Consider the following 9,935-nt stretch of genomic DNA (forward strand, 5'->3'; position numbering starts at 1 on the left):
CAAGACCGGGATAACAACACAGACAAGGACAGAGATGAGGACAGGGACAGCCAGGACACTCCCGGCGAGGCCCCAAGCAGCTCGGCCGTTCCTGTGCTAATAACGGGCTGGAAATGATAGATTTTACATTAGGTAAAACGGCTTTATTCCGGCAAAAGTAAGATACTGCTAATTATAAAGTCAATAAAAGTAGCGGTGCTGTCGATTGATCCCGAATAGAGCAGTTCATTAATACGTGCGTGAGAGCACGGCAGGCTCAGCCCCGGCCTCTGCCACCCTCTCCCTCCTCCGAATAAACCTGCCAGGTCCTACCTGCTCTGCTTAGAGCACAGCCGGTTGAAGTGGAGCAGCCCTAAAGCCTTGTGCAGGTTTTTGGGGTGTAACACAAACGTGGTGGGAACCTCAAACCTTCCCCCAGCTCTTGGCACGTCTGTCTTCAAGATGGTTGTAATAAAAAGTCAGGGAAAATGGGCTTTCATCCTATCAGGGAAGGTGATTGGATGGTGTGAGAGAACTGTGTGGTTTTTAGCACAGCTGTGATTAAAATAAAATAGCCTTAACGGGATGTGTTGGACAGGAATACTCACATTCCTGGTTTCCTTGGACTGGAATCCCTAATAAGTCTACAGGCCAACAGAAGTTGGCCAGCACTCTTCTGTTTCTATTTTATTTCTTAGAGTGTCTGAACCTCTACAAAACCCCGTAGATTTCCCCAAATTTAATTATGGCTATTTCAGGAACCAGCCAGCTCTCACAGCCTGTGCTTCCTGCAGATAAAACTTTGGTGTGGGATTGACGTGCTGGCCGGAGCAGGGGGATGGAGAAGGGATCCAGGAATGCTGCAGGAAGGACAAACACCTGTCCCTGTGCTCCTGCAGGCCCTGCCGTGGGGTCTGTGGGGCTGAAGGAGCAGTTCCCGCATTTTGGTGTCTCCCTGCAGCAGCAGGAATGAGGAGAGCAGGGCAGGGAGCAGCCAGAGCTCTGATGGAGCTCAGCCCCACAGACCCTGCCTGGCTCTCAGCTCTGCACACAGCAAGGCTGGCAAGGAGCAAACAGCGAGCCTGGAAAGGTGCAGAGCGCTGGGCACAAACCTGCTGTGTCCCCTGGGGCTCTCCCACAGCCCAGCTCCTCCAGAGCTGCCTTGTGGAGCAGCAGCATTGGAAAAGCACCCGAGCCTCTGTGGGATCCCTGGAGGGAGCTGCGGCTGGGCAGCAGGGAATGAACGATGTGTTGTGCCAGCAGAACAGCCTGTGCTCCTTCCTGCCCAGCAAATATTGATACTTGCTGCATTTTGTGGCTGTTCCCGTTCTGTTTGCCCTTGAGTCCTCGGTCCCTGGCTATTCCTGAGCCTGATTCCCTCACTGAGAGGTGCCAGCAGGTGAGAGGGCACCTTGAAGGTCACCTCCTGCACAGCTTTGAGGAATAAAAGCAGGAGATCTGGATTCCTTTGGGGGTTCTGAGGTGGGCAGCAAAGCTCTGCAGGGACCTGGAAAAGTTGTGCTCATTTTTAAATTTCCCTTCCCTGCATTCAAGCAGCGACTGCCCCTGGTTTTCCTGGAGGATCCAGTGAGTGTTCCCAGCCACGGGAGCTGTCACTACTCACACTTTACACCAGCACTCAGCCTTCCCTCCAGGTGCTCTTTAGGCAATTAACTTGGTGTGAGTGAAGGAAATCCTCAGAATTTTCGACACCCCGAGTCTCCCTGCTCTGTGGGCAGGCTCTGGGCTTTGGGATGTGTTTGTGCTGCCCTGCCAGCTCGTCCTGCCACAATTCCCAAGGGCAGAGCCACCGATGCCCATCACCCCCCTCAGCCCTGAGCTATCACCGGGGCTGCTTTGGCAGGGGGAAGAGCCACACAAACCCCTCCTTCCCCGTGAGGGTGATTGCTGGGGCTGGGAATGCCAGTTTTGGTGCAGTGAGTGCCAGTTTTGGTGCTGTTTTGGTGCAGTGAGTGCCAGCACTGCTGCCCACCCTCCCAGGGAACAATTCCTTCCCAAATCCCTCCCATCCCTGCCCTCCATCACTTTGAAGCCATTCCCCCCCTTGCCCTGTCTCTAAACGCTCTTAGAAAAAACATCTGAATTTTGGAGGCAACCAGAAAAAGCCACAAGGATTCTCCTGAAGGTGATTTTAGTTCAGTGACTGAATTCTGCTGAGGGCTGGCCCAGCTGCCCTCTCCTCCTGGTGTCCAGAGCATCCAGGACGGGGTTTGGCACCCCAGCTCAGACAGCAGTGTGCAAACTGTTATTATTAACAACAACACACTTCCCACCCTCTCATTGTCCTTTGAGTAAATATTTAAGCAGTGGAAACTTGGCTTGCACTCCCCCAGACTGGCAATCTGCTGGAAACTGAGATCCTGCCTGGATCCCCTTACAAAATCCCTGTGAACACTCAGAACATCTTTTTCACCACTCCTCCGCTCTATGTACACGCTTTAATTATTATGCAGATTCCCCTTTAGGAAATATTTGGATTTGGAAGTGTTTGGCCATGTGGTAATCTTTAGGAAGAAGGTAAACATATTCTTTGTTAAAGAAAATGTAAATAAAGAATTGCCCCAAAATATCTCTGAGAGGTTAAATGCAGGACAATGGGAACCACATGGAAACGTCCCTGCTGTCCCTGGCAGGGAACCCAGGGATGTTCCCAGTGACTTTGGTGGCTGCAGCAAGGAATTCTGGAATTCAGGAATTCTGCTGGGGTCCTGATCCTGGAAGAACAGGGAAACAATGGGGTGAGGAATTAACTGGGTTTGATGGATTTGAAACCACAGAATCCCAGACTGGTTTGGGAAGGATTTTAGTGTTCATCCCAGCCCTGCCATGGCAGGGACACCTTCCACTGTCCCCAGTGTCCAGCCTGGCCTTGGGCACTGCCAGGGATGCAGGGACAGCCCCAGCTGCTCTGGGCACCTGTGCCAGGGATTCCCCACCCTCCCAGCCAGGAATTCCCTCCCAATATCCCATCTTTCCCTTTGTCATCCCATACCTGATTTAGATTATCCCAATTACTGAAGAGTCATTCATTTACAGAGATACCACAGCTCCAACATCCATCCTCCCTCTGCACAGGGATGGGAGCTCAGCCCAGGGCTCTGCTCGTGGTTTAGCTGCTTTTCCTCCCTGTGCAATCCCTGCAGTGGGATCTGGTTATTCCCACATGGCTGGAACTGCAGGACAGCATTTCCTGATGGATCTGGTGGAACTGCAGGAGATATTTCCTGATGGATCTGATGGAACTGCAGGAGAGCATTTCCTGATGGATCTGATGGAACTGCAGGAGAGCATTTCCTGATGGATCTGGTGGAACTGCAGGAGAGCATTTCCTGATGGATCTGATGGAACTGCAGGAGAGCATTTCCTGATGGATCTGATGGAACTGCAGGAGAACATTTCCTGGTGGATCTGGTGGTTTCAGGCCATTCCTGACCTGGTGGAAGCAGTGGCAGCTCTGTCCTCCTCCCCCAGACAGAGCCTGGTGGGTTTTGTCCCTGTTCCATGCAGCTGACAAAGAGCTGTGCAACCTCAAGCAGATGACAATTTGTACATGTGTAATCACTTTAATTACACAAGCTGTTTACAATACTTTCCTACCCAGGTAAAGGATTCTGTATGAATTTCAAAACTAATTTGGCCACATCAACACTGCTGAAGGAAACAGGAACATTTGCAATTCATGCATTATTTTACCTTCAGATGTAATTAATTTGGATTATTTTCTAATGAACTCGTTTTGCTGGAAATCCAGAACTTCTTTTCCTGGGCTGGGGAAGTGCCTGTGGATTTTCCCTCCTGTGTCTGGAACAATGGAGAGGCAGATTTACAGGGTGCCAGCTCTGCTCTGGGCCTGCAGGAAGATGAATTCAGATGAATTAAGCCTTCTCTCAGGAATGGAACATATACACTTCAATTGTTATTAGCCAAGATACGGCCTGGGCCAGGCTGAGCGCTGGGTGAAGCACTCCTGTGGGTAATTTATCTCCAGGACTCTCAAATGTAAGAATTTATTCAAATTTTGTTTCAAGTTGTGCATAAGTTCTTTAAATGTCTTGCTTAGTTTTCAGGAAAATAAAAACACAGAGCAGGATTTGGGTTTGTTTTTAACTATTTCCATTGTGCTTGCACAATCATGGGTCATTCATGTGGGGAATCTCTGGGGGTGCAGTGGATTCAGGCGTTGTCAAGGAGGAAAAGGGAGTTTGGTCTTGTCTAAGTGCAGAGAACTTGGAGCAGAGGTGTGGATTCATGCTGGAGGCTCCAGCAGCCAAGAGAACAACTGGAGCAGAAAGAGGAACTTTTGTTCTGCCATTTGCAATTAAAATTGACAGAATCACAGAATGCTTTGTGTTGGGAGGGACCTCCAAGCCCATCCCACTCCACTCTCTGCTGGGGACAGGGACACCTTCCACCACCCCAGGGTGCTCCAAGCCCAGCCCAACCTGGCCCTGAAAAATGCTCAGACTTTTGTATTTTAACACCTATAAAATGGGGATGGTCACGATTTCAACATGGAATTGAAATTGCAAAAATGTAAAGAAAACCATAAGAATTCTGCAAATTGTTCTTGAGGCTGCACTGGGTTCCTCTGTGGGCAGCACCCCCTGGCCCTGTGGTCTGAGGAGGAGGATGGAAGGATGGACTCCAGCCAGCCCTTTCAGAGAAGGAGCTGCAGAATGTAAATGAAAACAAAACCAAAAAAAAAAAATCAGGTTTGGGCACAGAAGAAATGCATTGGCCACAAATTTCATTTTCCCTGATTTCTGTACAGCTCTCCAATTGGCACAACCTTGTTTAGCTTCAAAGATGTAAGAAAATTACAGCCCAAGGCTCTGGGATGGTGCCTGAGCGTGGCTCTTATCGCTGAAATCCTGGGGAATAATTTAAGGCCAAATGTCCATCCCTGCTCTCCTGCTCTGACATTCCCAATGTTTGCCCTGGGACACCCAGGAAGGCACAAAATGTGGGCAGTCTTTGGGGCAGTCTCACATGAAAAAGGTGTGAAATTGTCAAAAGCAGCTGCAGCTCCTGCAGAGAAGCACCCTGGAGCATCCCAGGCAGTGGGAGGGGTCCCTGCCATGGCAGGGGTGGAAAGAGATGATTTTTAAGGCCTCTCCCAACCCAAACTGCTCAGGGATTCTGAGTTCCCTGGAAATAAATAACTTGAGAACACCTCTTGGGAGCAAACAGCTGTTGGTCCTTGAATGGCAAAGTTGAGGAAAGAGCCAAAGGAGTGGATTCCAGCAAAGCCCTGAAATTTGGGGGGCTGTGAGTGCTGAGAATGGCTCCAACCCAACCCAGGCAGGGGTGCTGGGAGCCACATCCCAGCTCTGCTGCAGGGGGAGAGGGAACAGGGCAGGTTCTGAGTGTGACCGAGGGGCCAAAGCAGCAGGAACCCATCCCTGCAGGAACCCACCCCTGCAAGAACCCATCCCTGCAAGAACCCATCCCTGCAGGAACCCATCCCTGCAGGAACCCATCCCTGCAGGAACCCATCCCTGCAGGAACCCACCCCTGCAGGAACCCATCCCTGCAGGAACCCATCCCTGCAAGAACCCATCCCTGCAGGAACCCATCCCTGCAGGAACCCATCCCTGCAGGAACCCACCCCTGCAGGAACCCATCCCTGCAGGAACCCATCCCTGCAGGAACCCATCCCTGCAGGAACCCACCCCTGCAAGAACCACCCCTGCAGGAGCCCATCCCTGCAGGAACCCATCCCTGCAGGAACCCACCCCTGCAAGAACCCATCCCTGCAGGAACCCATCCCTGCAGGAACCCATCCCTGCAGGAACCCATCCCTGCAGGAACCCATCCCTGCAGGAACCCATCCCTGCAGGCAGGGAAAATCCAGGATGGGCCATGGATGGGGACAGGGACAGGGACAGGGAATGTGGGGATGGGGACGAGCACAGGAAGTTTGGTGGGGGACAAAACCAGGAGCATTTCCAGGTCCCCTGGATGCCCTCCCAGCTGGGCACGGTGCTCTAATTGTAATAAACAGTCTCAGGCTGTGCCAAGGGAAATTTAGGTGGGATATTAGGAAAAAGTTTTTACAGAAAGGGTGTAAAGTTCTGGAATGGCTGCCCAGGGAGGTGCTGGAGTCCCCATCCCTGGGTGTGTTTAACACAGCCTGGATGTGGCACTGAGTGCCAGGGGTGAGTTGAGGTGTTGGGGCTGGGTTGGACTCGATGATCTTGAAGGTCTCTTCCAACCGGGTCATTCTGGGAATTCTGTGAACCCCACAAATCCAATGGATTTGTGGAATGCTTTGTTCACTCACCAATTTATTTTCCTGGGTGGAACAGCCCAAGGGAGCCTGGGCAGTCCGTGCCACGCAGGCTGGCAGTGCTGGCCCTCCCAGAGCTTGGGAATTCTGCAGGAAAAGGTGGGAAGCGAAATCCCCAGTTTGGCCCTCAGAATGTCGTTGTCTTGTGCACTTTTGTGTCCCACAGAAGGAGCAGAACCATGCAGTGCAAGCAGGAAATTCAATTTTCCTGCTATCCATTAATCCATCATCCATGAATGGCCACTGTCTCCATCATTCCCAGGGACAGGGAGAACAAAACTCCTTCAGGGGAGCTGGGGGGTTCCTGAAGGGATCACAGCTGGATGAAGGGCATGGAGATCATCCTCCTCCTCACCAGATGTCCTCCTGGCCTTGCACCTGCTGCCAGCAAGGCAGTTCCACAGTGAGGGTGATGGAAACCTTGCTGGAAAGGGCATGTGCAGTGATGGAAAGGAAGACAGAAGACTTCAAGCTGTAAATAATTTTTTTCCCTCCTTCAGGATTTGTTCAGAGAGGCACAGGAACTGCCAACCTCACTCTGGCTACCAGCAAACTGTGAGCATTTAAACACAATTAATGCAAAATAGCATTTAATTCTAACTGGATTCCCTCATTTGCAGCACATGGATAATAAATATTCCAGTGGGGTGTGACTCCATGGAAAGTCTCATGAGCAGCACTCACTGAGCTGGAGCTCTGTCTGTGTAAGTGCCACTTCACAAAGGATAATTTTTATTTTTGACACCCATTTTAAAGGAGATTCAAACCTAAGTAACAACTTATGTTCCAAGCTCTCAGCAGAGCCGTTGTGCCCCCAAAATAAACTGTTGGTTTAGCATTTATTTGTGCCCAAACCCACACGCATTTGTTTGCAGAGATCAAAGTGTGTTTCCAGCTCGCAGCCGAAGCTGCGGCCGTGGCAGCGCTGTGGAAACCCTGCCCGGGTGTTTGAGCAGAGTGTGTTTAAACACAGCTCTGCAGCCAGAGAATCACACGGAGCCCTGGGCTCCGGGGGCACCCTCGAGCCCTTTGTAGGCTCCGTTTGGGATTTCAGAGGGGAAAACATCCCCGGATCAGTCATTTCCCAGCGCCTTCATTTCCCCCTCAAAGCGCAGGGCAGCTCCTCCAAAGCGATGCGAAAAGGTTTCCAGCTGGGAGGACGTGTTGGGATCTGAAGGCCCACGCTGGAGCAGCTCCTGCTGCTGGAGATGAATCCCAGCATCTTCCCTCCTTCTCCTGGAGGGAGCAGAGCTCCAGCTGTCCTTCCACAGCGCTTCCCCCTGGGCACCACGGGGAGGTAACAGCTCATGATGGTTGTGCATCCAAACCCTGGCAGGGCTGGGATTCGGGGATCAAGGGCTGCAAGAGCCCCTGAACAGAATCAGAGTTACCTCGTGTTCAGGCACTCCCCACTGGGCAGACACTTGGAGCGGCAGATGTAAAGTTAATGGCATTTAATAGGGAAAAATACCAGTTCAGTATCAGAGAGAACAGGATGAATGCTCTGGCTACATTTCCATGGCCAATCTGGTTCCATTTCTACACCCCTTTACCAATATTTTAGGCTTCATTATTTGAATTTTAAAAAAAAAAAATGTGCTCCAGGAAGAGCCCAACCTTCAGAAGGACGTGGTGGAATTTAGCTGATGTTGGTTTCTGCTCAGTGAAACTATTGGCAGTTGCTGTGTGCGAGGGGGTTGATCTTTAAAGCATCAATTCACGGGGTGTTTGTCTTTGCCCGTGCCTGCTGTCTGCAAATCCTTTAGCAGGCAGAGATCTGGGGCAGTCCTGACCACAGCAGCATATTTTATTTGTTGAAAATCAGTTTTGTATTGTAATAAAGAATATTTGCTGTGGCAGCCTGTTTTTTTTTTTCTGGAGACAGATTTATACCTGTCCAGACAGCTAAAGAAAAATGCCTTAAGACTTAACTGCACAATTCTATTACCCTAAGTATCAACTCTCAAATTCCTGTAGTGAACTGACTGTGAATTTCTGATTAAAAATAAATTCTAATTAATTTAAGGATCAGAAAGAAACAAAAGGAAAGCCACGAGCTGCTACCTGACATCATGGGTGGGAATGGTCTGGAGTGGATGGAGGGCTGAAAATGTGAGAACAGGTCCTGGAATCCCAAAGGGGGTTGGAGGGACCTTAAAGTTCATCTGCCATGGGAGGCCTTCCACCACCCCAGGCTGCTCCAATCCCCTCCAGCCTGGCCTGGGACACTTCCAGGGATGGGTTGGAAGCAGCTCTGCTCCGTGGTGGGGCTGGGCTGGATTCCCTGGCAGGGCCTGACAAGGCAGGGAGGGAAACCTGCAGTGAGAGCATCGTGGAGAGCTCCCTCCTGCAGTGTCCTCCTGGAGGTGCTCCTGCTGTCAGAGGGCCCACAAGTCTGAAATGGGGGTTCAGCGGCTCAGCTCTGTGATGGGAGGCAGAAATATCAAATTTGACATCACCAGGAGGAGATGGAGAGAGGGATGGGCACTCCTGGATGGACTTGGGGCTGGGAGAGGGGAGAGGGAGCTGCAGTTGTGGATGAAAAGGCAGAAATATCAAATTTAATACCACTAGGAAGAGGTGGAGGGAGGGATGGGCACTCCTGATGGACTTGGGGCTGGGAGAGGGGAGAGGGAGCTGCAGTTGTGGATGAAAAGGCAGAAATATCAAATTTACCATCACCAGAAGGAGATGGAGGGAGGGATGGGCACTCCTGATGGACTTGGGCTGGAGAGGGGAGAGGGAGCTGCAGTTGTGGATGAAAAGGCAGAAATATCAAATTTACCATCACCAGAAGGAGGTGGAGGGAGGGATGGGCACTCCTGATGGACTTGGGCTGGGAGAGGGGAGAGGGAGCTGCAGTTGTGGATGAAAAGGCAGAAATATCAAACTTGACATCACCAGAAGGAGATGGAGGGAGGGATGGGCACTCCTGATGGACTTGGGGCTGGGAGAGGGGAGAGGGAGCTGCAGTTGTGGAGGACAAGGCAGGAATGAGTCAGTTTGGAAACATTCTGTGTTTATGATCTTTGGCAGGGGGTCACTTTCTGCTGCTGCTCCCTCCTCTCTCCTGCCCAAGCCCCCGTTCCTGGCTGTCCTGTTTGTTCCCACTGGGATATTTCTATTTTCAGCCCTCTGGGGTGGGTGTGCAGGGGCAGCTCAGCAGCCTGGGCCGGGCCAGCCCAGCCCCTGGGACACAGCTCAGCTGGACAAGCTCAGCTTCCCCCAGATCAGCTGCCCGAGGAGGGGCCTCCTGCTCTGGGAGCCTCCTTTCCTGAGGGGAAAAGTGCCCAGGAATTGCTTCTGTGTCCCCCTGTCCCCTCAGCCTGACTCCCATGGGCTCCTTCCACCACCCCAGCTTGCTCCAAGCCCTCTCCAAGCCCTGGCCTGGAGCACCTCCAGGTTTGGAATGCAGGTGACATGGGAAAAACAAGCAATGGAGATGGAAAATGGTCACTCACACAGGCAGCATTCATCAAAAAACCAGCCCTCAACCCCCATTTATTTAACTTTTTGTTTGCTTGTTTTTAATTCTTTAATATAAACTAGTCAGTTTTAATTATTTTAGATGCAAGCAGAGCCCATTTTTTTTCTGATTTAAACCAGTTATAAATATAATTTTCTCATTGCAAACCCAAGGAGTCCC

This window comes from Zonotrichia leucophrys, chromosome 9, assembly GCF_028769735.1.
Source record: "Zonotrichia leucophrys gambelii isolate GWCS_2022_RI chromosome 9, RI_Zleu_2.0, whole genome shotgun sequence".
Classification (NCBI taxonomy): Eukaryota; Metazoa; Chordata; class Aves; order Passeriformes; family Passerellidae; genus Zonotrichia; species Zonotrichia leucophrys.